Genomic DNA, 27,131 nt, shown 5'->3' with positions numbered 1-27,131 from the left:
ATAAAACTTTTATATCGTTTAATGCAGGAGCAATTAGAAAGCTGGAATGCGATCGGTAAGTATTGGCTTCGGAAATTTGATGAAAAATATAATGATGCCTTTTTTGTATGTAAATGTTCAAGTTTAAATGGTTTAGATATGAACCAATTACCACAAGTTTATCAGAAAATTATTAATACGTGGTCAGGATTCATTCAAAATATTGATACACCTTCAAATAAAAGTGATATTTTAAATACGAGGATATTTGGAAACTCTTCTATTCTGTTCAAAAATAAATCATTGTTATACTCTTCTTTTTTAAAAAGCGATATCACAACTATTCAGGACATTTGGAATCCAGAAACTACAGATTTTATTAGCTGTAATGAAATTTATGGAAGCTGATTGATCGGAGAAATTGTATTTCCGAATTTTCAAAAATTAAACAGGCAATTCCTAAAGATTTCGTTCAAATTTTGAAATCTTGCGAGAAACCAGAGTTTGCATTATGAAAGGAAATTAAAGATATCAAATGACCTTCAGATCATTAACTTAAACAACCAAACAATAAAACCATCAAAGTTAAAACTCAAATATATTCGTACGGTTTTAAATAAAGATGTATCTCCAAAATGTCAAATTAAGTGGGAGGAAATATTTGGAAACAATATACTTTGGGAAAATATATGGTCGGGATTAAAACAGTTGACAATTGAAAATAATGTAAAAGAATTTCAATGGAGATCCATTCACAATATTTTATATACTGAAGAAAGATTAAAAAAAAATGAAGATATCAAATGGAAATGCCACATTTGTCAAAATGACAACAATATAGAAACCCTGCAACACTTATTTTTCAGTTGTTGTACATCACAGTTAATTTTAAAAAATCTCCAAGAAATACTTATCAAATCAAACATAGGAATAAATAATCCTCTTGTTGAAAAGGACATTCTGTTAGGTAAAAACACGGGAATACTAAAATATGATAATTTTCTAAACATAATTATCATATATTCTAAATGGACTCTATGGAAAATTAGGAATTCAATAAAATTTAACAAAACGTCTAAAGCACCTCAAGATATTTATAATATCTGGAAACATAACTTGAAAAATAATCTAAAATTTGTTCTTCTATTGAAAGGCGTTGACATCATCGATAAGACAAAATTGGAGTCGATGATAACAAGAATTTAGACAGTATAAGCTTGAGTCAAAGTACATTTTTGTATGGTTTATTGTATAAGAATATCGATTTTATCAATTTATACAAACATAAAAAAAAAAGATAAACAAGTGTTAACCTATCATGTTTATTGTAGTAAATGCACATCTTATGTGTGGGTATCTTATTATTTACTTACTATTTTGAAATTAGGGTATAGAACTGTTAGATGCTTCTAACATTATAAGGATATATTTTTGACACTAATTTAAATTCAAGGTAAAAAGTGGACTACATTTTTATTGCCTTCTATTATCCCTGGATAGATGATTCATTTTGTAAACAGGGACCCTTAGCCTGTTCCTGGACGATTAAGGTAATTGTATACAGGAAATATTTAGGAATAAAACGTTTATATGTGTTAAAAAAAAAAAGGTTAACATAGTACTAAACTACCGATAAAAAGTTCCCTGTACGTAAGGTATTTTACTTATATTTCTTATTTTTGCCATAGCTTCTTACTGCAGTCATGTGTACACTGTTTAAATCATAATCTATCAGTCTACAAATTTAACCTTTCGAAAAAGGTATGGAGTGCTTCGCAGTATCATGAATTTCGTCAACATGTAGTAATAATTTTTGATCGGGTCTTAAATACCCATACTGTAATTTAATTTCGTTTCCTATCCGTGACATGTTCCCTATCTAATATCTCATTATAACTAATCGCATTTAAGCAACATCATACGGCAACCAATCAAAATCGATATTTATTCAGTAATAACTTCAAGATGGAGTGAATACCAAATGTGGTGATGTGTTGCGAAGCAATGATGAGACATGTTTACAAAAGTGCGGTAATATCCCATTAAAAACGAAAAGGGACGTTAAAGCATATGTCAAAGTCTTTTGTAACTAGAACTATCACTTTTATTATGAAGTTCCTCCGTTAACTTGCATACTAAAAGCCATTTGTTCTTAGGTTGCGTGATATATCAATCAATCACCGATAATATGATTTTGAAAATGATTTTATATCAAAATAAGTAAAACAAATTCTAGTTAACTTACATGTACGGTTGGTAGGAACCATCAGTTATTAACATGTCGGACAGTTTTTCTTGGACAAGAGCAGTTAGTTTACACAGACTGCCATTAATCCTATCACATGATTCTTTAGCTTCTTTGTACGTGTGTTGTTCCAAATAGACCACATGTTGAGTGTGTGTAGCTGAAAGTGCAGAATCTGGTGGTGAGTGGTTACATTTTTTATACATAGTCTACGGTAGCAATATACAGTTAGAAGTTTTTCGCATTTTTGCCATCATGATGATGAAGTTTTTATAAACGAATGTGTTTGTACAATAAAGTTGAATTTTAGATAGCTGAAGAATAAAATAGTCTTCCAAGTAGGTTTATATGAACACCTAGATTGTTTTTTAGATGTTTTAATGGCCATTTTTTTGAAAGTCTATATTTTCACATCCGTACAGCTCATAGGTCCAGAAATAATTGTAGTGTTTTTCAACAATAATTTGACCCTCAAACTATTCAAAAGAATGAGCTAAAATGCGTATGAATTTTTTTTTGACCTCTTCATAGATACATGTCTATGATTTCAGAAAAGGTATCTCTCTAATGGATTGTACAACAAAAAGATATTATATTTCACCATTTTGATTATTTCCATCAAATCTATGGAAGATGCTGTTTCAATATATTTGCACATTCATCACACACACATTAAGCCTTATTTGTTAGAAAGCAAGGGAATGAGGGTAGTTAAACATTATGAGTGTTTTTCTTAACTGTGTATCAATGTGTATTGCCACCTATAAAAAAAAAAAACGAAATATCGAATCGTCTATGGAGAGGAGTTGAAAGCTATAGAGAAAACTTGGACCGTCGTACAAAGAATGACAACGAGCAAAACCCATACGGTACCGTATATAGTTACTTATAAAAGACCCCCACATGAAAATATATCAAACAATTCAAATAAGGAAACCAGCGGACTGGTTTATTCTGAAACAAAATACAAACAAAACAGTAATCAACAACAACTAATTAATTGGACAGACACAGCACATGTATTTAAATCCATCCTCAGAAAACAACAACACGGATGTGACATCAAATCGTAAGAAAAAGCGAACAAAATCAGTTGGAAAGCTCCATATGCATCAGATCACACGAGTCACCGAAAAAAAAAATAACAAAAAGACAAACGATACTAGGTAATAATCTAAATGTACTCGCAGTTTATCATAGCCAGTTGAAAGCCTATTACAACTAACAAATACATCATATTTTTCGGACTTAAAAGTGACCGCCACGAAATAGCACAATAGTGCTGAAAGTGGCGTTAAACACCAATTAATAAAACTTAAAGATCAATAAATATACATCTAACGCATTTATTATGAATAGGTCATAAACAGTCTGAGAAGTACCAAAATATAAGTATCGCCAGGTTGCAAGCTCCCAAGTGTTCATAACTAGTTTTAATTTATTAAAACAAAACAACTGCAATTAAGTATAATTCCTGATTCTTATATAATATGGCATCTACCATTGCTTATCTGAAACTACTAGAACATTCTTAACATTCCGTTGTATTATAATGAGACAACATTTACTTTTTTTGACATTTTGATACAGCTTGAGACTTTATTTGTCTTTTTTATGACATTAAAGCTTCATTAACTAACAAGTTCAACATTTATGCATACATTAGATCATTGAAATTGATTATAAAATAATAACAAAAACCTCATGTAGATAGACTTTTTACAAAGCAATCATACTTTTAAGATTTCTTGATAGAATAATATCACAAATCCAAACTTACCCTGAAAACTATCGAAAATCAGCAGTATTACAAAATAAATCTGTAAAACTAAATAAAGGCAATGAAAACATATGTAAAACAAGTCTAAAGGCAACAAACTTATGGTCATAATGTTCAAGTATAAAGCACTATCCCAGTTTAGGTGTTGAATAGCGCATTCAAACATGTTTAGCCGTGCCACATTCTATCTGTGCCTGTCACAAGTCAGGATCGTGTATTTCTTCATGTCTGTCAAATTTTCCAAAAACATTTTGATTTTCGTAAATTGTTTTGTTATGAATTAGGCCGTTAGTTTTCTCAATTCAATTATTTCATATTTTTTATGTCGCGACTTTCTATAGCCGACTATACGGTATGGGTTTTCTCATTGTTGAAAGCCGTACGAATGCCTATAATAACTTTCATCCATCCACTCAATTTGAACTTTGGTGGATAGTTGTCTTATTGGCAATCATACCAAATCTCCTCATTTGAAACTACAAATGACAAATTTGGACGTTAATTGTTTACTGAGAAGTATAATATCGGTACGATTTTTAAAAACAGTTTCCGTGATTTAGTTGATAAAGTATGGAACTCTGAAATTCAAGTTAAAATTCGTACATGTACATGACAAGTTGCATTTCGGTAATGTAACAATTAAGAAAAAGAGGACGGGATTGTACAATTGGAAAATATCGGCGGGCATCTGTAACACAGATATTTTCCATAACGGTCAGTCAGTTCATGAAGCGTTTTTTTTTTTTTTTTTTTTTGTTTTTTTTTGTTATGTTAAAAAGCTTTTTATCCTACTTGGTCTGCTTTTGGATGTCTCTAGGAAAAGCGTAACTCGGTAGGATCAGACATTCTTTCGACAGACAACCTCAACATAGGGATTTCTATGGTGTATAGGGTGTCGCAGTGTCTCATATATGCCTTGCATTCTCGAAAATCCGTCAAGATAATTTATATCAAAAAGGATAATTTATGTTACTGCTGTTACCAGTAGCCATTTCCGTTTTTATGATATGAAAATACAAAGTGGTCACCGTATTCTTGTTTTTACAGTATAACAATTATATATCTTGATAAAAGTCTATACGATGTAATAATCGTAACATCGTAACGTATGAGGGTCTGGATGAGGTACACGTGTCCTTCGTTTTATTACACTTTATTTTTATTTCAGTTTAAACTAGAGAAAATTATGATTCCAGTGATATCTGGTTTTATACAATTATCTCTATTAGATACCACCACTAAGGGTCACTTATGCATTGTCCTTCAAAATATGACGTCATAGAAAAAAAAAACTGTCGATTGCACCCGTTTGCACCAGAATTTTGTCACCATAGAACAGTCAGGATTTTACTTCGTCAAAATCATCTCCCCACTACGCCACCTATTTTTGTTCGATCGTGAAAATGGAAGCCATTGTAGGGATTTATCTCTTGAAAATCGATAAATTTATCAGCATAGCATATTACAATTCTTACATGACAGTTGTATTTTAATTAGCTATCAAGCATTATTTGATGTTCTTTTAGGTCTTTTGTCAACTTAAAACTTTAGTCTGATCGGTTGTCAAAGGGAATTTTCAAAATTTCCAAAAACACTTAAAATTATAATTTAATATTTCGTGGAGGAGCATATTAAAAACTTTCAGGTTGAAGACGAAATTCTTTTTTTAACATGTTTAAGTACATTTCATGAATAAGATAATTAATTTGTCTGAATTTTAATTGAAGAGTGAGCGAACGAAAATAAAATAAAATACAAGTAAAAAATACACCTGAAATTTTAAAATTTGTAGTAACTCGAAGGTTTTTGTTTTGTTATTCAAACACACCTCGGTTTGAAAATTTGGAACTTTCCGTACATAATTGGTTCATTTGCTATTATAAATAACCACACTAGAAGCTAGTTTTTACAGACAAACCATACCTTCTTCAGATTTACGAACCCTTGGGTTACATGTAGCTGGGGTATAATAGTAATATGGTCATCACAGGATTTCTATCATTCGGCACAATCTAAAAAGGTGTGGCCTTTTCTCTATTCGGGATGAATGAATTCGTAGCCATGTCCGATCGGAAAGGGAATTTTACATCCAATGCTATGTGTATGGGAAATGCCACGCTCTCCACATGTTTAAAAATCATTTAACTTTAACAAATTTTTGAGGGGTCCTTAAATAATTGACATATTGCTAGGAAAAAAATCTGTCTCTATCCAGCATATTCACATTTTCATAGGGACGAATATGCATAACATATTTACCTCTGAACGTTAAATATTAGTAATCAATCAAGATTTAAAGAAATGATGACATGCACGTACCTGAATGTTGCCAATAGGGACCATGATGGTTAATATTCCGGCGGATTGTGTTCTGTATCCTATAAATTTTGCATCTTTTCAACATTTTCGCATCGAGTCAACTCTTTTGATATTATACTTGTCTTAATTGTCAATCTTTACGTCAGCAAGACAAAGATTGTCTCTGTTTTGAGCAAATTTTTGAAATAAGGGCTACAAAAGAATATTGTTTTCAAAAGATTACACTCGACATAGAATATCCTTTTCATAAACTGTATCTAAGAAGTTGTATATTTAACTATCAATGCAATTGGCTTTGCTTGCCTCATCTGCAAAATTGTTACATTTTTTACTCCCGTAGTTTCCTTCAGTGTACGATCAGGTTTGTCCAAAATCGCGATACTTCCAATTGTTGGTATGCTTATTAAAGGTTTTCCCTGTCTTAATACTAGTAAATCTATGCAAGGACAATTTTCAAGACTGTGAAATTGAATATTCTTTGCGTTTGTTATATTATTTATGTGCAGATAATGTTAGATGCATTCCACGGAAAGGACCGAAAAAATGTGAGATAAATTTACAAGATATTCTGTCAGTAATTCATAATACTGATCCTGATGATATTCCTGGCTTCGTCTCGCGTGACATCTCCAAACTGCCGTCAGTAAGTTTTTGATCATATAGATGTATCAAATATAATGAAAGAAATCGAATAATTGAAATGTAATATATCAGTATTGACTGAATGCCAAAAGTCATTTGTGGAATTGATACAACAGTTAAAAACTTCACAAGATCGTAGTACTGTGGATGTAAAGAACATTGTCCAACCGAAAGAGTGAAGTAATGAAGGGGATTTAGGTGATAATGATAATATTGTACTCGACCTAGACAATAGCTTGACAGAGTTTAGCAATAGTTGAAAAATCCGGAAAATGACAAGTTGGCTGCCGTTGATGAAACTAACGTGAATACGTATGCTGCTGCATTAAAAAAGGAATCGCAACAATAAACTACTCTGGTTGATTCGGATTTAACTGTTGTAAAAGGGAAAACAAGGAAACAGATGGTTTTGCCATGGAGCTCAAACAACAACATAAACGTTCCAAATACTCGCGATGATGCTCCAAATGACTATAACACTGTTATTATTGGAACCAAAAAAGCGCAGTTCTTAGAGCAGTTCGCGCAAAAATCTTCTCTGTTTATATTACGGCTACACTCACACACTTCAAGTAAAGATATCGAAAAATTTGGTTCAGACAATTTTAATATAAAGATTGATTGTCAAAAACTAGTAACAAAATATGATACAAATGCATCTTTTAAGGTGTTGGTAGATTTAAGGTATTTAGATGTGCTTTCAAATCCTGCCAATTGGCCGGAATGTGTTTTAGTGCGAAAATTTTTGGGCGCAAAGAATAATGGATCAAGAAAGTAATTTATTAAATAGTGTGTCATATAACTGTAGATCTTTTAATCTGAATGTAGTTTCCTTCAGTGTACGATCAGGTTTGTCCAAAATCGCGATACTTCCAATTGTTGGTATGCTTATTAAAGGTTTTCCCTGTCTTAATACTAGTAAATCTATGCAAGGACAATTTTCAAGACTGTGAAATTGAATATTCTTTGCGTTTGTTATATTATTTATGTGCAGATAATGTTAGATGCATTCCACGGAAAGGACCGAAAAAATGTGAGATAAATTTACAAGATATTCTGTCAGTAATTCATAATACTGATCCTGATGATATTCCTGGCTTCGTCTCGCGTGACATCTCCAAACTGCCGTCAGTAAGTTTTTGATCATATAGATGTATCAAATATAATGAAAGAAATCGAATAATTGAAATGTAATATATCAGTATTGACTGAATGCCAAAAGTCATTTGTGGAATTGATACAACAGTTAAAAACTTCACAAGATCGTAGTACTGTGGATGTAAAGAACATTGTCCAACCGAAAGAGTGAAGTAATGAAGGGGATTTAGGTGATAATGATAATATTGTACTCGACCTAGACAATAGCTTGACAGAGTTTAGCAATAGTTGAAAAATCCGGAAAATGACAAGTTGGCTGCCGTTGATGAAACTAACGTGAATACGTATGCTGCTGCATTAAAAAAGGAATCGCAACAATAAACTACTCTGGTTGATTCGGATTTAACTGTTGTAAAAGGGAAAACAAGGAAACAGATGGTTTTGCCATGGAGCTCAAACAACAACATAAACGTTCCAAATACTCGCGATGATGCTCCAAATGACTATAACACTGTTATTATTGGAACCAAAAAAGCGCAGTTCTTAGAGCAGTTCGCGCAAAAATCTTCTCTGTTTATATTACGGCTACACTCACACACTTCAAGTAAAGATATCGAAAAATTTGGTTCAGACAATTTTAATATAAAGATTGATTGTCAAAAACTAGTAACAAAATATGATACAAATGCATCTTTTAAGGTGTTGGTAGATTTAAGGTATTTAGATGTGCTTTCAAATCCTGCCAATTGGCCGGAATGTGTTTTAGTGCGAAAATTTTTGGGCGCAAAGAATAATGGATCAAGAAAGTAATTTATTAAATAGTGTGTCATATAACTGTAGATCTTTTAATCTGAATGTAAATTCTATAATTGATTTATTAAGTTATAATGATATCTGTCTTATACAAGAACATTCAATTTGGTTATATGACTTTGAATAACGTAAATTTAATACTTTACATCCGAAATTTTTTGGTAAAGGTATATCATCTATGAATTCTAAAATTGTGCATTGTGGTAGACCTTTTGGAGTCCTAACCATTTTATGGCGTAAGGATTTCAATTGCAAATGTAAGATTGTAGAGTATGATAATAAAAAGCTGCTGTGTATTTTAATCCAGGCAGATACGTTTAAATTATTATTAGTTAATGTTTATTTACCATGTGATTGTCAAGATAACTCTGTTGAATATATGCAATATCTTGGTAAAATACATAGTATAATTGAAGAATCAGACACACCAAACGCTATTGTGGCTGGTGATTGGAATACAGGGTCAACAGACACATTATTTTGAAATGTCTTGAGTTTAAAAAAATTACAAATGATCTGAATTAAGTCAGTGATATTCAATACTAAAGTGAAAATTCTGATACATTTACGCATATTAGTGAAGCACATGGAACAGTTTCGTGGATACATAATAGATATGTAATGTTGAAGTAAATACTAATATTATTTCTTCTGACCACTTTCCTTTGTCATTTTGTACTGATATTTTGAAATTACAGAAAAGTGGAAATACCGCATGTGATACCAACGTAGGTCACAGAACAAACATAGTAAATTGGGATAAATGTAATGAAGAAGATATAAAAATGTATCCAGCAAATGTAAATGCTTTTTTAAATTGCATAAATATACCGTTTGAGTTCATGCAGTGCAAAAATATGAATTGTAAGGATACAAGTCATCGACTTTTAATGGAACAATTGTATTATGATATCATTGAATGTCTTAAAAAGGCAAGTGCACCACTCAAAAGGAACACACCTAAACATATTCAATGTGTTCCAATTGATAGAATGAACATGTAAAGGAATCTCATGATATTGCACGTGAAGCTTTTTTGTTTTCGTTATGGCAAACATTTGGTAAGCCACGATATGAACCGGTTTTTAGATTAATAACAACTACAAGATTGTATTTTAAATATATTTTGGGTAAATGTAAATTGGAAAGTGAGCAACATAGAGCTGATGCATTAGCAAATAAACTTTCAGGTAAAGACATTCGTGGTTTTTTGGAACGGAATTAGACATGAAAACAATAAAAACATTCACTTTTCACAAACTGTAAATAGAGCATCTGGTTCTTTCGAAATTGCACAGATGTGACGTGATTATTTTGATTCTTTATTAAACTCTGTAACTACTACGACTTTCAAAGATACAGTAAAACAAGGCGCAGCTGTCTGTCCGTTTCCAGAAGATGCAATGAAAAATGTAGATGAGGTGCAATCCATTGTTAAGTCATTAAATGGTGGGAAAGCTTCTGACAGCGATGGTCTTGCTGCAGAACATTTAAAATATGCACCCCAAAGGATACTCGTTCTATTGTCTATGCTCTTAACATCTATGCTTGTTCATTGCGTCATTCCAAAGGAATTTACCCGTGTACTTTTAGTACCTATCGTCAAATCTTAAGCGGATGATCTTACTGACAAAGACAATTATAAGCCGATTTCAATTACATCAGTTTTGTCTAAGGTAATGGGAAAATATGTTTTAAATTGTATTGACAACAAATTATTAATAGCAGATCATCAATCTGGGTTTGAAGGTAGTCATTCCACTGACATGTGTCCTTTTGTATTTAAAGAAATTGTATTTTTTTATGTAAATCATGGAAGCCCAGTATTTGCATGTTTTTTTATATATAAGGAAAGTCTTTGACAGAGTAAATCATTGGAAACTCCTTGGAAAAATTGTTAAAATCTGCATTCCTAGTTATATAATTCGTTTTTTAATGAATTGGTTTGAAATTCAGGTATACTGTATTAGATGGGGAGAATTTATTTCTAGTGAGTTTAATGTCAGCAATGGGGTGTGCGTCAAGGGGATATTTTATCACCTTACTTGTTTATTTTTTATATAAATGACTCAAATAACAGATTAGCAAAAGCTTATGTTGGTTGTAACTTAAATAAAACTCCCATGGATATTTGACCTATGCTGATGATATGTGTATAATAAGCCCATCAGTTGCTGGGTTTAGATTACACTTAATAAAATTGAGAATGGAAATGGGGAATGTGTCAAAGAGACAACAACCCGACCACAGAACAGACAACAGCAGAAGGCCACCAACAGGTCTTCAATGCAGCGAGAAATTCCCGCACCCGGAGGCGTCCTTCAGCTGGCCCCTAAAAAATTTGTGAATAATTTGCTATTGAAAATGATATTTTATTTAATGTCAAGAAATCTATGTCTATGATTTTTAAAACAAAGTATATGAAGATTTACAATGTTCCCAAATTTTATTTATGTGGTAATTTGATGATGATTTAAATATCTTGGACATATGGTTTGTAATGATTTAAATGATGATTGTGAAATAAAGAGACAATATCAAAGTATATGCAGGAAAGTTGAGATGCTGAAGCGAAAATTAAACAAGTGTTCTACGGGCGTGAAGATTCATCTTTTTCAGTCTTATTGTATGAATGTCTATTGTGTATCTTTATGGTCTAAATGTAAATCTGCTTCTTTAAATAAAATGCGTGTAATGTATAATAACGCTTTCAGAATAGTAATAGGATATCAATATAGATGTAGTGCAAGTAATATATTTGTCTTAAATTAAGTTATGTCTTTCATGGAAGTTATGCGAAAGTCAATGTTTAGTTTGTTAAATCGCTTGAAATTATCTGAAAATCAGTTGGTTAATACAGTTCTCAGAAGTGATTCATTGTATTCTTCAACATTGTTGAGAGTATGGTACAATGAGTTAAACTAAATTTTTAATAATAGTTAGTACTGTACATATTTCAACATTGTATTATGTTTGAACAGAATATTTTGTTTCATGTATATATATATATACACGGACATTTTGAGTCTGAAATAAAGATTATCTTATCTTAGCTTATCTTATCTTATCTAACTCTATGAGGAAAAATATGTAGTCAGCCCATGGCCAATCAGGGACGGGACACAACGTTCCGGAATTTTTTTAAGTTTATGATTGAATAGTAGAGATTTTGAAAGTTTAAGAAATATCGTTTAAAAGAATCTTACCTCATAAAATTTGTGTATATGAAAAGAAAAATTGTAGTTTTATTTATTTATAGTAGTTACGATACACATTATTCATCATCGCTTTATTGTATGATGTTGGAATCACGGGAAACACAAAATGTACCCGTTTACAGTAATTTGTACCTTCATTATTTTTCATCAAAAGTCTTTTAGGATTAACTTTTTCGCCTACTGATTAAAGCATCATGTTTGATGTTTGAATAAATAAAAAAAGAAATATATTTGAGTGCAACCTTAGAATAACAAGTCAAACTGCATGTCACTAATCGTCTGCATTTGAAGTCAAATTTGCTAACTAAAAAAACTGCACCATACGACTTTTTGACGACCAATTTTAAATTCAAGTAAAATCCTTTTTCTATGACTGTGCAAATTTTTAGCCGTGTAATATGATGTGAAATTAAAGTCTTTTAATATTCGACTTTTTGCAATTCCGTCACCGCACTAATAAGGGACTTTCCGTTTTGAATTTTCCTTCGAGTTTGGTAGTTTTGTTATTTTACTTTTCTTTTCTTTCTTAATTTACGACTGACATCGACCCCGTTTTGAAATTAACTTGACGTATTTTTATTGTGGATTTTGGTTTTTTTTTATTTTCTCTGTGGTGTTTTATAGATTACTGTTTGTCTTTCCGTTGTTCAAGTTTTCTTTTTGGTCATGATATTGTCCATTTTTTCTTTTTATATGATTTTTTATCATCCCATTAGAATCTTCAGCCTCTTTGCTTTTTTCATCTGTCAGAAATTACTTATTAAAACATTCATTTTGTTACAATATTTGATTTTGAAAAAAAAATAAATATTGATATTAAACTTACCTCTCTGATACCTTTCTGTTTAATTTTGCAGTAACAATGACAACAGCTTGATAACCAAAAATATCAGTTAACATAAGAACAATGTATATAGTTTCAACATATGTCCCATTTTATATCAATATCAAAAACATGGATCTCTCACAGAAAATAAATAAATGTCCCTATAGCGCAAGATATAGCAGTACCCAATAATGAAAAGGTAATACAAGCGAACTTACTCCTTTTCTTTATTCCTTACATCAATATGTTATAGGGTAAATAATTAAATAAAAGGGTGAAATCAAATACATTAATGAATGCCACTCCTCCTTTTCAATATTCCATAAGTCTCGCAATAGTCAAAATCGAACTGACTCTGCTTACATGTACCTTTAATTTTAACATTTGTGGGAAAAATATACTTTTTTAGTGAATCTAAAAAAACATATCATTTGAATGACTGAAATATATAATTGTCAAAATCCAAATGGACCTTATCTATTCCGTTCTGTCCATTGTATACAATAAAGTTTGACTACTTGTTCGTAGTGAATAATTATGTTTGGAAAAGTTGCTATTGAGTGTTTCCAAAATTACGGAGATGTTGTTTACCGAGCCCGGAAATTTAGAAACGATCCGGATAAACTTATCAATTCTTTAAATAAACTTATTCTAAAAGGTTACCAATTCAACACTGTAAATAGATCTTTGAATATTGTTTTTATTGGTATTAATATTGATTTTGTTATCAGTAAATTAAAATCAAACTAAATATTATTTTTATATACATATGCACATTCATGGCTCTTCAATCTGTCAATACCTGTATCTTGGCATTGCACAAGGTCACGATTTTCCCTGACTGTTTATGACGTCTTTACACTAAATCCATTGGATGTTGGATGTGTATTGATTGAATTTTTGGTCTTAGACGCATGATTTGTTTTATTAGTTGTTATTTGCTTTGAACTAGCTGTCAGTAACTGCGAGTACTCTCAGGTTTGTACTAAGTGTCTTTTTGTTGTGGGGATGTATAAGTACCCTGCCTCGTCCACTCTGTGTTTTTGTTTGATGTATTTCTATTTGTATCCATCTGATGAGTTAAGCCTTTTTCAACTGATTTTGATAGTTTGTTCTACTGTTGTACTGTAACACCACTGTCCCAGGTAACGGGAGGGTTGGCGCCTTCAAACGAGTTTAACCCCGCCACATTCTATATATGCCTGTCCGAAGTCAGGATCCTGTAATATAGTGGTTGTCGTTTGTTGCTGTGTAACCTTTTTTTTTTCGTTCATTATTTTGTACATAAATTAGGCCGTTAGTTTTTCTCGTTTGAATTGATTTAAATTTGTTATTTCGGGCCCTTTTATAGCTGACTATGCGGTATGGGCTTTGCTCATTGTTGAAGGCCGTACGGTGACCTGTAGTTTTAATTTCTGTGTCATTTGGTTTCTTGTAGAGAGTTGTCTCGTTGGCAATCATACTAAATCTTCTTATTTTTGTATTAACAAATCAAACAACGATTAGTGAAATAAAATTCGAGTTATTGCACAATAAAGGTAATAGTAGTATACCGCTGTTCAATATTCATAAATTGATTTAAATGAAACAAATCCGGGTCACAAACAAAAACTGAGGGAAACACAACAACTATAAGAGGAAACAAAAGGGAACAACAGAAACAGTAAACTGCTACAAAAACAAATATGGAACCATTATCAAAACCAACCATAAAACTCGGTGAAACTTTTATTATATTCAATCAAAGTACTTCTAAGGTCAATCGGGGGTCTTCCGCCATCTCAGATTGTAAAACAACAGAAAAAAAAAAACAAAAGGGTAAATCTTTAATGAAATGTGCAAATTTTGAGCAAAAAATTTTATTTATTTATAAGATTTTTCAGCTTAATGAAGATGTTTATGTGTTTTGTCATACCTTTTCGATTGTATTTTACAAATACAGAAGAAGTTTTGTTTGATTCAATTTTTTCAACTTTGCTGTAATATAATAATATGTTAGTGGAGCGCAAAATCATGAAACCTTTTTTTTTTTAAATAAGCATTTTTATTGTACTCAAATACAATAGTCCAAGTCTTATTTGGAAAAGATCAGTATATTATAAGAGGTGAAAGAAATAGTCCATGATTAGGTTCGGTTGATTGACAAACGTAAATTGTTTCGGAATTGATACTATTTTGTGCACTGGTAGCAATTCAACTTCTTACAATAGATGTTTTATATCTTTCTGTGTACATTAAAGCCTTAATTTATATAGTGTGTGCACATAGTTATTAATTTGCACTGTAAACATATCTTCTACGTTTGTAAAGATCTAATAACTTAATAATTTGCAAGTGCGAATATTTCTTTTTTAAATTTTGTGAAATAACATATCTACTTATTTTTCATTGAAAAGGAATAAATATCAATTTCAGAACACAAGCTACATGTACACAAAAATAATGACAGATATTTAATATCTTAAAATGTGTCCTTGCCTGAACAAAGACATTTGTATGACATGCCAACAATTCATTCAAAGAAATCTTGGTATTTTTCTTCTAGAAGTTTTATTTGCATAAAAGGAGTTGTATCTTAAGATAACAATACATTTATGAGACAATAAACCAACGACACAAATAACATGGGAATACATGTAGTATAATAGTTGCCAAAGCTACGTTTACAAAATATTCTGAATGGAATAAAGAAAACTGAAAACAAAAGTGTACGACAAAAACTACCGATTACTTATAGTGTGCTTCATAAGATTTACAAACATTTACAGAAAGGTATTTTCGATCCGCATTTAGATTTTACTATGTCAACTGCAGCTGTTATAGGATTTTTTGGTTTCCTGCGTTGTTCTTAACTTACATGCAAACAGTCATTCGATTCAGCTTAAAATTTAACTATGGATGATGTAGTACTTGTATCTAATTGTCAAGTTAATTTACGTTTGAAGGCATCCAAAACCGACATTTTTCGTCATGGAGTAATATTTAAACTATTTAAAACTAATTATAATATTTGTCCATATGTACAGTTGTCAAAATACGTAACATCCAGGAAAATGAACGGTGCAACAGATAATGATCCGCTATTTGTTGACAGTAGTAATTTATCTTTACGCAGATCGTTATTTATAGACAAATTGAAAACAATTCTATCACACTTAGGTTTGAATGCCGATAAATACAGTGGACATTCTTTCCGAATAGGAGCAGCCACAACTTGTAGTTTTTTAATGGTATCCAAGATCATATGATTCAAACTTTAGGACGTTGGAAATCTGACTGTTACAGTCGTTATATAAGAACATCTGAAGTTGACATTCGTCAAGCTCTGTTGAAAATATGTAAATAGTTGCGATTCTTTTGTTAAAAATCAAACATTAGTACAATTTTGTTCTTATGGAAATTTAATGATTCATTATTATTATTATTTTTTTTATTTTTTTTGTGTATTTTATTAGATTATCAATTTCTGCTTATTTTTGTAAAGTTTGCTCTTATTAGTCGAAAACATGTAAATAAGTAACAATATTCAATTTGGCACAACCACTCTCTCGGAATAATTTTGGGGATACTCAATGCGTTACAAGGGCAGCATGTGTAGCATTTCGTTTGGGCAATGTAATAATGGATTCATCTTGTCACAAAATTATTACCTGAGTTCTCAGGCAGCCCTAAATAAAACGGGTAACTAGGCAGCCCTCTCGTCGGGTGAACGAATCATTTGTATGTCTATTTGACAGTTCTTTTGGATACATGTTTTAGTGTGCAAATGTTTTTTTCACTCGAGGTTATCCGTCTCAGGTTGCAAAGTGAGCCCATACCCTCTAAGCATGTGCTGGGCCAGCGCTCAACATGCAGGTATTAAAATTAAATTAAAATAAACTAAAAGAGTGGGTATACTTGAGTTACCTATGTTTGACATGGGATGGGTCAGCGCTCAACATGTCACTCGAAGAGAGGAATTTGAAGTAACACATTATTCTTTGAATCATGCTTCGAGCTCTTGTAAATACTCTCTTTTAAAAGGCTCGCTTTGCTATTAGGTTCATATTGTTTGAGGTTTCATTCAATACTCTACGAGTTATGTTTCTGTTTGATGTATACTAAAGTGGCTCGTGACTTTCACCTTAAAGAATATGGTCAAAGTTATTTGAAGTCACGGTACTACATCTACACTCTGTCGTCAAGTGCAAGTGAATGATGTGAATTTAATTGAGATATGTATTTTATTTTTTATTTTTTAAATACATATCAATTGCTAGCATGTTGCCCGTAACGCCGATTTTATATATTTATATTTTGTATTATATTATGTTTTTTATTTCTTTTGTATATATACATGTATTATAACTTGAATACAAGCCTGTGTAATTATATATAATAAATATTAGTCATTCTTAATTGATTTGATTATTTTCACTTAGGTGTCAATTTGCTATACTTCATCAGTCGTTCTAAATCTGTATCTATGACAGATTTAATCTGTACCGTTATACATATTTAAATCTTAAACAGCTGGAGAAAGGTCATCGCTCGTTCAAATCTTTATCAATAGAAATACGGCTCATAAAAATGCTATTTATAGTACAAAATTGTTAAATTACAGTAATAATGTTTCAGATTAAAGTCTTTGCTTTATTTTCTTGTTACTAAAACGTCTATTGTATACTTACCGGCGATAACGATATTTGCAACAGAATACTCAATATGGAGGTTAGCTTGAAGTGAACGGATATCAGAATAAAAATAACTTTTGTGACGTCACAAATTTCCATAATATTGTACGGTTTGAAGAATTCCCCATTCAAAAGTGCATACAAAATGGATTTGCTTATAAACGCGAAGAAAGGTATGCCAGTAGGATGCTAGCATGTTGCCCGTAACGCCGATTTTATATATTTATATTTTGTATTATATTATGTTTTTTATTTCTTTTGTATATATACATGTATTATAACTTGAATACAAGCCTGTGTAATTATATATAATAAATATTAGTCATTCTTAATTGATTTGATTATTTTCACTTAGGTGTCAATTTGCTATACTTCATCAGTCGTTCTAAATCTGTATCTATGACAGATTTAATCTGTCTCCAAATGCAAGAACTACTTTCACACCTCTTTAAGTTTGAGCTAGGAGTTTTCCTGAAAAAATCCGGAAATTCGTTCCTTTAGTTTTATAGATCCATTCGACAGAAACGACTGAATGGTTTTTACACGCTCTAGAGTCGTCTCACGTGGGCTAAATTACAAAACACTTACACACACAGTAAACATTTGTATAATTGTCTAGATGTCTATAATTTTGTAAACTTTGGAAATAAAAAGAGTACATTTAGAAGACAATGTACTAATGAAGCAAAACCTTAGCAAAGATACAATTGTACAGATTAAAAAAAATGCAAACGAGTAAGGCATAATTTAATCTAAGTATTTGGGTAGTACGAACACCGGAAGTGATGCTATGTAACTGGGAATGATATTCATATCCAACTTCACATGATACACCGAAATTTACAAAGTTTCAATATTTATTTTGTAAATACATGTACTAGTATTACAATCCAATGCCTTTCAAACTGAGTTTGTTGATTGGGACACAGAAAAGATGCAAATACTTTTAAATATAAGTGTTCTGAATTTTTTTTTCAATATACAGCTTGACTACATAAATTTAGATAAAGAATTGATAATCAATATTTTACAATTTTGAAATGAGAATTCCGAATCCTTTGGTTTTGAATATTTTCACTGCACATACCATTTGACAGGAATGATAACCCACAGAAAGGATGCCCTCCAGTTCAGCTTCCGGAACTGCACGTGACAGTCGGATTTCCAATCATGACATAATGCTGTGAACAGACATAATGAAGCTGGTCTCCCTGATTATATGAAGATTTGTACCCAACATAATATCCATTAGAAATATTTTCAGGCTCTTGAATGCATCGAGGGGACATTTTGAAATCTAGTCAAGTTTGGAACAAGCGTTTGGTTGTACATAAAATATTAATTACACCTGCTTTATCTTTAACATAACAGATCTTATCTACTATGAAGATTTAAGAACATTGGTTTTTGATATTGTAAACATAATTTATCAATAATTCGATAAATTCTTAAATCATTTAAAAGTATTCGACTACTTACAATGTAGTACTCAGTGACACATACTTTTAATTTACGACCTTATAAGTGCTTGCTAAACTCTCAAGTTCTCATGTTCTCATGGTTTGGGTTCAAATCGACAACCAATGGTTTTATATTGACCACTCTGTTATCGGTTATCAATTTGAAAAATCCACACTTTCCCTGTTAAGAACCCCCTTGTTGTTAAGCTGACTTTTGGAACAACGTCTTTTAATTAAAAAAGAACTTGCACATTACAACGTATAATTGCCAAAACAGAATCAAACCATTTTCTTTGGTTTAAACCTATACGTTTGTCAATTATTTCTTAAATTCTGATAATCCAATGATTCTATTATTGATCAATAAGAATCTAACTAAAAGCACAAAATTAAATTGAAATCACCATATTAACATTTTTAATCAGCATTCATGAAAAACTAAATTTGTATACTAATAATTCTTAATGTCTATATTCGTTTTGAAGCATCCGATAAAAAGACCTATAAAAGACATATTGTAATTACCTGTCTCAGTTTTCAATGTGTTTATATTGAGATTGTTTTAATTCTATAGCTAGCATTTTTGTATCATTCGACTATATTTCCAACTGCAACAACTTTAAAAAACACGGTAAGCACTTAAGGGTTAAAATGAAGCAAACACATTATTTTTCAACTTTAAACTTTAAACTTTTTTTAACCAAAATACATTTTGTCACAAAATATATGTAAAAAAGGAGATCTCGGGCATATGTCAATAAGACGGCAATCCAACGGCACAAAGCCTGAACACAAATTGCCTGAGAGGTTAAAATACTATTTTCAAAATGGAGCCGGTTTGTGTTATTATCGCCGCCATTTGTTTACATTGGTTACAAAAAGTAGTTCCGTCAACGTCGTCTATCGAAAAAAAAATAACTTTAAGACACACTACCAGAAGCCCTCTCGGCCTATACTAATGAAAACGTATTCCTTAATATGGAAATCATATAGGTATTATAATAAATTTTATAACATTTTCAGCGGCGGAAAGGGGGCGTAATTCCAGAAAACAGTATATAGACCAATTTTGTTGACGATTTTATGCTACACAAATACATATTTTCCAATCAAAAAGGGAGTTTGCTCCAAAGTCAGCTAACTTTGGATGTGTTGTCAAAATACGATCATTTTGTGCATTTTTCATATCTTAAAGGTCAAGAAAATCGATGGCCGCAACCTACGATCTAAAACGTTCTGTAACCAAACAGTGCCATGTTTTATATTGAATCCATAGAAACAAAAATGTTCTAGATTAAGGGTAATGCATGATATGATATGATGTGCCAAAATGAAATTATTTTGAATTAATAGTAATATCATGATAATTTTTATACTTTGGTCTGATTAAATCTAGAACTGTTCACTTAGCTGGACTTATACCTCAGGTATCGTCGACTGGCATTTGGATATGCTAGTGACTGAAATACAGCGAATCAATGAAGTTGATATAATAAATACGGACCCATGGTCTATCACATCTACATGAAACTTTATACATTGTAATGATTGTAATATGTGCATAGTGTAGGATGTTCTGATCCATTGAGCTTTTTTAGTTATGCCCCTTTGAACTTTTGTTTGGCAGAACCGACCTGTCATTGCTACTCATCATACATGGTGTATCGCATCCACATGAAACTTTGTATATTGCCTTATTGCTTTATTTCAATTTTTTGTTGTAGGATATTTCTAAATCAGGCCGAAGGATTATTTTCTTTGAATTCAATTTGTTTCACATTCAGTCATCCAGGGACCTTTTATAACTTACTATACGAACTTTTCTCATCATTGGAGGCAGTATATATACGTTGACCTGTAAGTATTACATCTTTGTCCTTTGTTTCTGAATGAAAAGTTGTCTCATTGTCAATAATACCACATCTCTTTTTTTTTCTTTACGTCCAATATTTATTTCTAGATTAGCTATAATCAGGAACTCTCAGATCGAAAAGTTGGGGTTCACATGTGTGCATGTATTCCATGAAGTGATTCTGTTTAAAATGTTAGAACTTGTCAACTTTTTAAGCAATAATTAACTCAAATTATCCAATACGTTATATTAAATTAAATTTCATCTATAAAAAAAACGTTAAAAACGGGAGAGCAAAATAATGTTAACAAAATAGCATTCTGTAACAAAAATACATAACGACTCTTCAAAATGTATCATTAACATGTTCCTTTACATTTTGAATATCACAACGACAACCAATGTGTCATTTTGTTGTATTGGGAACCTGTAACAAGGAGAACAACAACCTTCAAATCAAAACACATACAGTTTTTACCAATATAGATTTGAGTTATGCCACTTTGTCCGACGAATATATCTTTCAATGACTAAAACGGACGAAAAATGGAAAATCACACAATTTTTCAATTTTCTTTGCCTCAAGTCACTCCAACCCGCCTTAACATATCTATACAAAATTTATAAGACTGTTAGAATATGATACAACATTATCCTGAACGGTGCTTCCCTTGTGATCTGCATACGAAAACTCACAAAACATATTAAATCAAACATACACACACCGGTAGAAAAGGAGATTTACACTTTTTTTTAAATAAATATTTTGTTACAAACATTCCTTTGTGTAACCTTATTATCTCGATTTATTCAGTTTTGCATTTTCATTTATTAACATAGTAATAATTCCAATAAAGCTTTCTGGTGGTACATTATGAGCTTTCGAATATTCCATGCCGGTCCATTCTTCAGGACTTTCTACATCAACACACAAGCAATTTTCCATGTAGACCAATGCATCTTCTTTGAAGGAACGCTTTTTCATGTGTAAAAATTAAGAAAAACAGTTCGATTAGAATAATGTATTCACAGATCTAGAATTGGATGTAAAATATTCCTTTAAAGTTTTGCTCAAAGCCGTAAGCATGAACTAAAATCATCTCAAATAGGTTGCATACTTTAAATTTGGGCGTAAATCACAATATATGTTTTACCAATAATCGATTATATAGAAAAAAAATCACTTTTTTGTCTAAATAAAACTTGTATTCATAAGAAATATTTAAATTGTATCCTATAAACTAATGTTTCGTTAACAGTGCAAAATAAATTTTAAGTGAATTGGTATGCTTTTCTTATAGGAATCCAATGATGCTAAAAGATTATGTTTTCCATATGTCTGATTATTTTTTGTTATTAATTTCTTAACTGAGTTTTAACGATAGAAAATGTACATGGTAACTTACATCTGGAAACAGTATATCTAACGGGAAATGAATCTGATAGGCTTTTCAGTATAAAATTGATAAAATCTCGAACTTTACAAGACTTCGCGAGATTTATGGATTTTGGAAGCGTTTGTCAATATATATGTTCCTGCTTACATCATTTGTATTTGGTGTTTTTAAAATTCTTTGTATAATCAGGAAAACACCACTAAAAGCAGAGACTACTCCTATTGATAAAACTATACTCCAAAATGTTATTCCTGTGAAAAGGAAAGATTGAGATATAAGTTGAAGTCATATGTTAAAGTCATGTTAAAATATTTGATGCTGTATGAAAGCCATTTTACTTCAGTTCTTCTTATTATAAACAAAGTCAACAAATGCCATTGAGAAAAATATGACATATACAAGCAGAAGAATGACTGCCAATACCATATGGCAAAAAAACTAACGAAAAGACAAACAACAATCTTCATTTTTGTACAAAAACTACACCAAATACTAAAGAATGAGCAATACAGGAGTTTCGGAACGGTAAGCAGCAGAGTCTGCTGTATAAGATAAATCCTTCGTGATAACTACTTATGACAGCTAAAACAAATTGGCATCAAGTTCAACCTTAGAAAAAAATACTTATTCATTTTATGGTCAATGTGTATTGTGAGTATTTACGAAACGCAACATGTTTATACAAACTATATGAACACATTGTGTATTTGTATTTACATGCATAGGCAAGTTTGCATATGTGCATATTTGCATGGCCGTGTAAATTTATTGACAAGTGAACGAGCCATAACTTAATGTCCACCTAGAACATTACAAACTTGTCGTATGCAGGTGCTGATCCAGGATTTGATGTTAGGAGGGGAGAATTAGAAGTTAGAGGATCATATTTAGACAAAAAATTGGCTGTAATTTTAACAATAAATTACATTTTTCTATAGCAGGCTTGCGCTGATGTGCTCCCGACCGAATCCACGCCTGGTATGATATAAAATACGAAAACAATTGGTTACTATAAAACCAATTTTCTTAAATTGTTGGTTTGCGTAAAGTCAAGTACAAGATACATGTTTGTGTTGTTTACACATGAACACAAAACAATGTACCTTTACACAAAAGATCGATTGGTTGTGCTTGAAAAACAAAACGACCGTTAGAGGGTAATAATGTTTACATCCGCTTTATTATGTACTACTCAAAGAAAGTTTTGCAACACTTCCATTCAGATTAATGGAGGTCAATATTTGAGGGAAGCTTTGATTCCCTAAATGATAAAAGAAAAAAATATTAAGAATTCCTGATTTTATACGGCGGGGTTCAACTCTGCACTATCCTTTTAATTTCCAATAGAAGAATACCAAAAAGTATACAAAAGAATATTGTAGCTAACTAAACTTCAGGTAGCAATACACAGTTAGGAGTGTGGTATCGCATTTTGGCCCCTGTGGATTTTTCAAATATGAAAGTTATTGTGCAATAAAATACTTTTTTAGACAGCTCAGTACTAATTTAGCCTTCAAAGGTGGTTTATAAGAACATCAAGAGTATTTTTTTCATGTTTTATGGGCTATGTTTTGTTTGACTGTCCGTATTTTCATAGCTAGACCAGCCCTAGGTCCAGAAATTAATGCAATGTTTACAAACACCTTTTTTCTACACGAAGTTTTTGACGCAATTTTACAAAAAAGATGAGACGAAAGACATATGATTTTTATTTGATTTCCTGATAGATATATGTAAACAGTTTCAGAAAAGGTATCACTCCAAGGGATTGAAATTCTACTTCTGGCCAAATTTTTGGGCAATATGTGACATCTTTACCCCCCTTTTTGCATTATTTTATAGAAAATAAATGCAGATTGTTGCCATGGATACACCAAAAAGAAATTATATTTTACCATTTTAACCACTGGATATCAAATCTATGGAAGATACTGATTACAAACATATGCACATGTATGACACAAACAGTAAGCTTAATTTGTCAGAAAGCAAGGAAAAGGGGATGGTAAAATTTATGAGAGTAAATTTTTAAATATTTTCCTAACTGTGTATTGCTACCTAATGGGTATTGGTCATTGTTGAAGGCCGTACAGTGCCAGTGTAAAGTACAAAGTCATTTTCGTTTTTCAAATTCTCATCGCGCGACATTTTCTTATTTTTTTTTATTTACAAGGTTTTAAAACTTGTTCAACAGATTGTTTGGCACCTACATTGTACAATGCATCTCTTTGACTCATCTAGCCGACACCAATCGTTGATCCCAACTAGGAACTTCCAGAGTTTTTTTTCTTTGCTCAACATTTGATAGAGGTTAGGAATCCAAGAAGTAATAATGTCAAAACGATATGTCTTTAACCTTGTATATTTTACTTGGTCGTGTTCGCTGTACATTTTTTAATTGTTTGATACAGTTTGCAGTGTCATCTATCTATTATTTCTGTTAATATCGCTTTTTTGGGAGGAATCTAAGCGAAACGCTAGGATAATAAATTCTAAATCATTTATAACTATTCATCTAAATATGTGTAATATACCAACCTTCAAATGATGGGTTATATTCCGTCTCGTTGCTTTGTTTGGCTTAACAAAAGTAAAAACATAAATTTATCCATGTGCATTATTCATATGATTGCGAGTTTTAGTGTTTAAATTCATGTCAAAGAGTATTTGAGAAATGTTCATTCAAATAGCAAGAAGAGAAGGGTCAATTTTCTTATAAAGTTGACATGAAAATGTACGAATGTGTAGAATATGGCTTTGAACTCCATCAAATTACTATGCAGCTGTCGACGACTTCGACGTTTGAATAGCAACAGCAAATGTAAGCAATGCGTTTGCTTATGTTGTATATACAGTGGACTTTAAAAATTGTTTTCAAAGAAATATATCATTTCGTTGTTTAAGCTTTTAATCTTATTGTTTTTACATTGATCTATCATGGTTGCTGTTTCAAGTGCAAAAACATCAGGTGTAGATTAAAAAAGAGACGATTTAAACAGCATCCATCTAGACTACAAAACCTCACCTTTACGCGAGGCTGTACTTTTATGGTTTAAAATCTTACTTAAGGTTGTACTTTTATGGTTAGAAATTTCACTACTTTCACCTGATGTTGTGCGAAAGTCATCTACATGCAAAATAGAACTTCCTGAAATTGCTGAAAAAAGGATAATGGTATTCATTAGAGGTTTATTTGAAAACTTTTACCTTGAGATTCTAAAAAACTACAGTGATTCAGTTTCCACTTCGATTTATTGTCCTACACATTGTGTTTCTGTTTATCTTTGAAACTTAAATATACGTTTATTTTCTGTAAATTCACTACTTATTATTTATTAATGTTGAATTATTGAGAACACTGCATAGTTTGTTTTACCCACATGCATAGATTGCCTTTACCAGATATTGCACAACTTTTTTTTAGATTTGGGTTTTCAAAACTCTTTAACTTTGTATTCGATTAGGCATTCTAACTGTTTTGATTCGAGCGCTTAAGGTAGATTATCACTATATAATTCCTCAAATAGAAGTTTCTTATACTTTGGTAAAATTTATGTTCAACATACTAGGTGGTGTTAATTACCTCGACTACCCATGAGGGTCCCGCACGGTCGTAACCACCAACATGTAAAACATTGAAACACTATACACATGTTTATTATTCATTTTTAAAAAGAAAATGAATACATGGAAAGAAAATTGTACAGGAGATTCAATGCAAGAATATTTTCCGATAAGATATGACATCACAAATGTGTTATCAGCACACACATTTGACCACTACAAAAGGTAGAAAAGTAAAATACAAAGAAAAGGAAATTTGAAAAAAAAAACACAGAGGAGAAGTGAAACTATCACAACCAAAGAGAAACGAAAAATAAATACAACCAGATAAATACAACCAAATTATCCTTATTGTTTTTTATCAATCATATTTGAAAGGCGTATGTCTAAAATGTATAAATTTACATGAAGCTGTACTTTCATGACTGTAACTCTCACTACTGCCACCTGATGTTTTGAGAACTTCATCTTCATATACAATAAAACCTCCTATAATTGCTGAAAGGAATAATTTAACTCATTTAAAGTTTTATTTTTATACAAGAACATCGTAAGTGATTGTCTTTAGTCATATAATAATATCTTTTGTCTTTTTTGTGAATCTGGTATTACAGCACATAGACTTGAGTGTGTAGGTAAAGGTAGGATATTTGGTTAGCTTGCTTGCTAGCTGTCCCTACTTTTGATTGGTTCTCTGCTTAATTATTGACTCTTTGGGTTACCCAAAGGAAGGTTGGACCTTGGCTAATAATGATTTCATGGTTCAGCTAGCAAGTAAGCAAACCAAAGATACTACCACTACCTACACACTCAAGTCTATGTGCTGTAATGGCAGGTCTTTAATAGTTTCAATGACCAAGCAAAAAACGGGGTTATCTATGGTGCTTTTTAGACTAAAAAATTGTCATTCTTTGTAGTGGCATCATAGTTGTTGCTAATAAAAAGTAAAATAAGACAATTAGTAGTCAACTGACGACAAATATAAACTTGACCATGGCTTTATTCGATGTCTAAGATTGCTTAATTATACACTTTCCGGTAATCAGTTCGTGTTGCTAGGTAGTTTTTTGTATATTGTTCTGTGTCGTTTGGTCGTTTTTTGGTTTTTGTAATGGCATGGTCAGTTTGTTTTTTTGTTATTTTCTACTAATGAGTTTGAATACCCTTTTGTTATCTTTCGTTCTCTGTTTAGATTTTCAAATTTACCACATTGCCTTTGATGATCATGAGCCTCAATAAAATTAAACAAATAATTTAAATTCTAG

This window comes from Mytilus californianus, unplaced genomic scaffold (genome assembly GCF_021869535.1).
Source record: "Mytilus californianus isolate M0D057914Y unplaced genomic scaffold, xbMytCali1.0.p SCAF_1, whole genome shotgun sequence".
NCBI classification, from domain to species: domain Eukaryota; kingdom Metazoa; phylum Mollusca; class Bivalvia; order Mytilida; family Mytilidae; genus Mytilus; species Mytilus californianus.
This window is presented reverse-complemented; position numbering follows the sequence as displayed.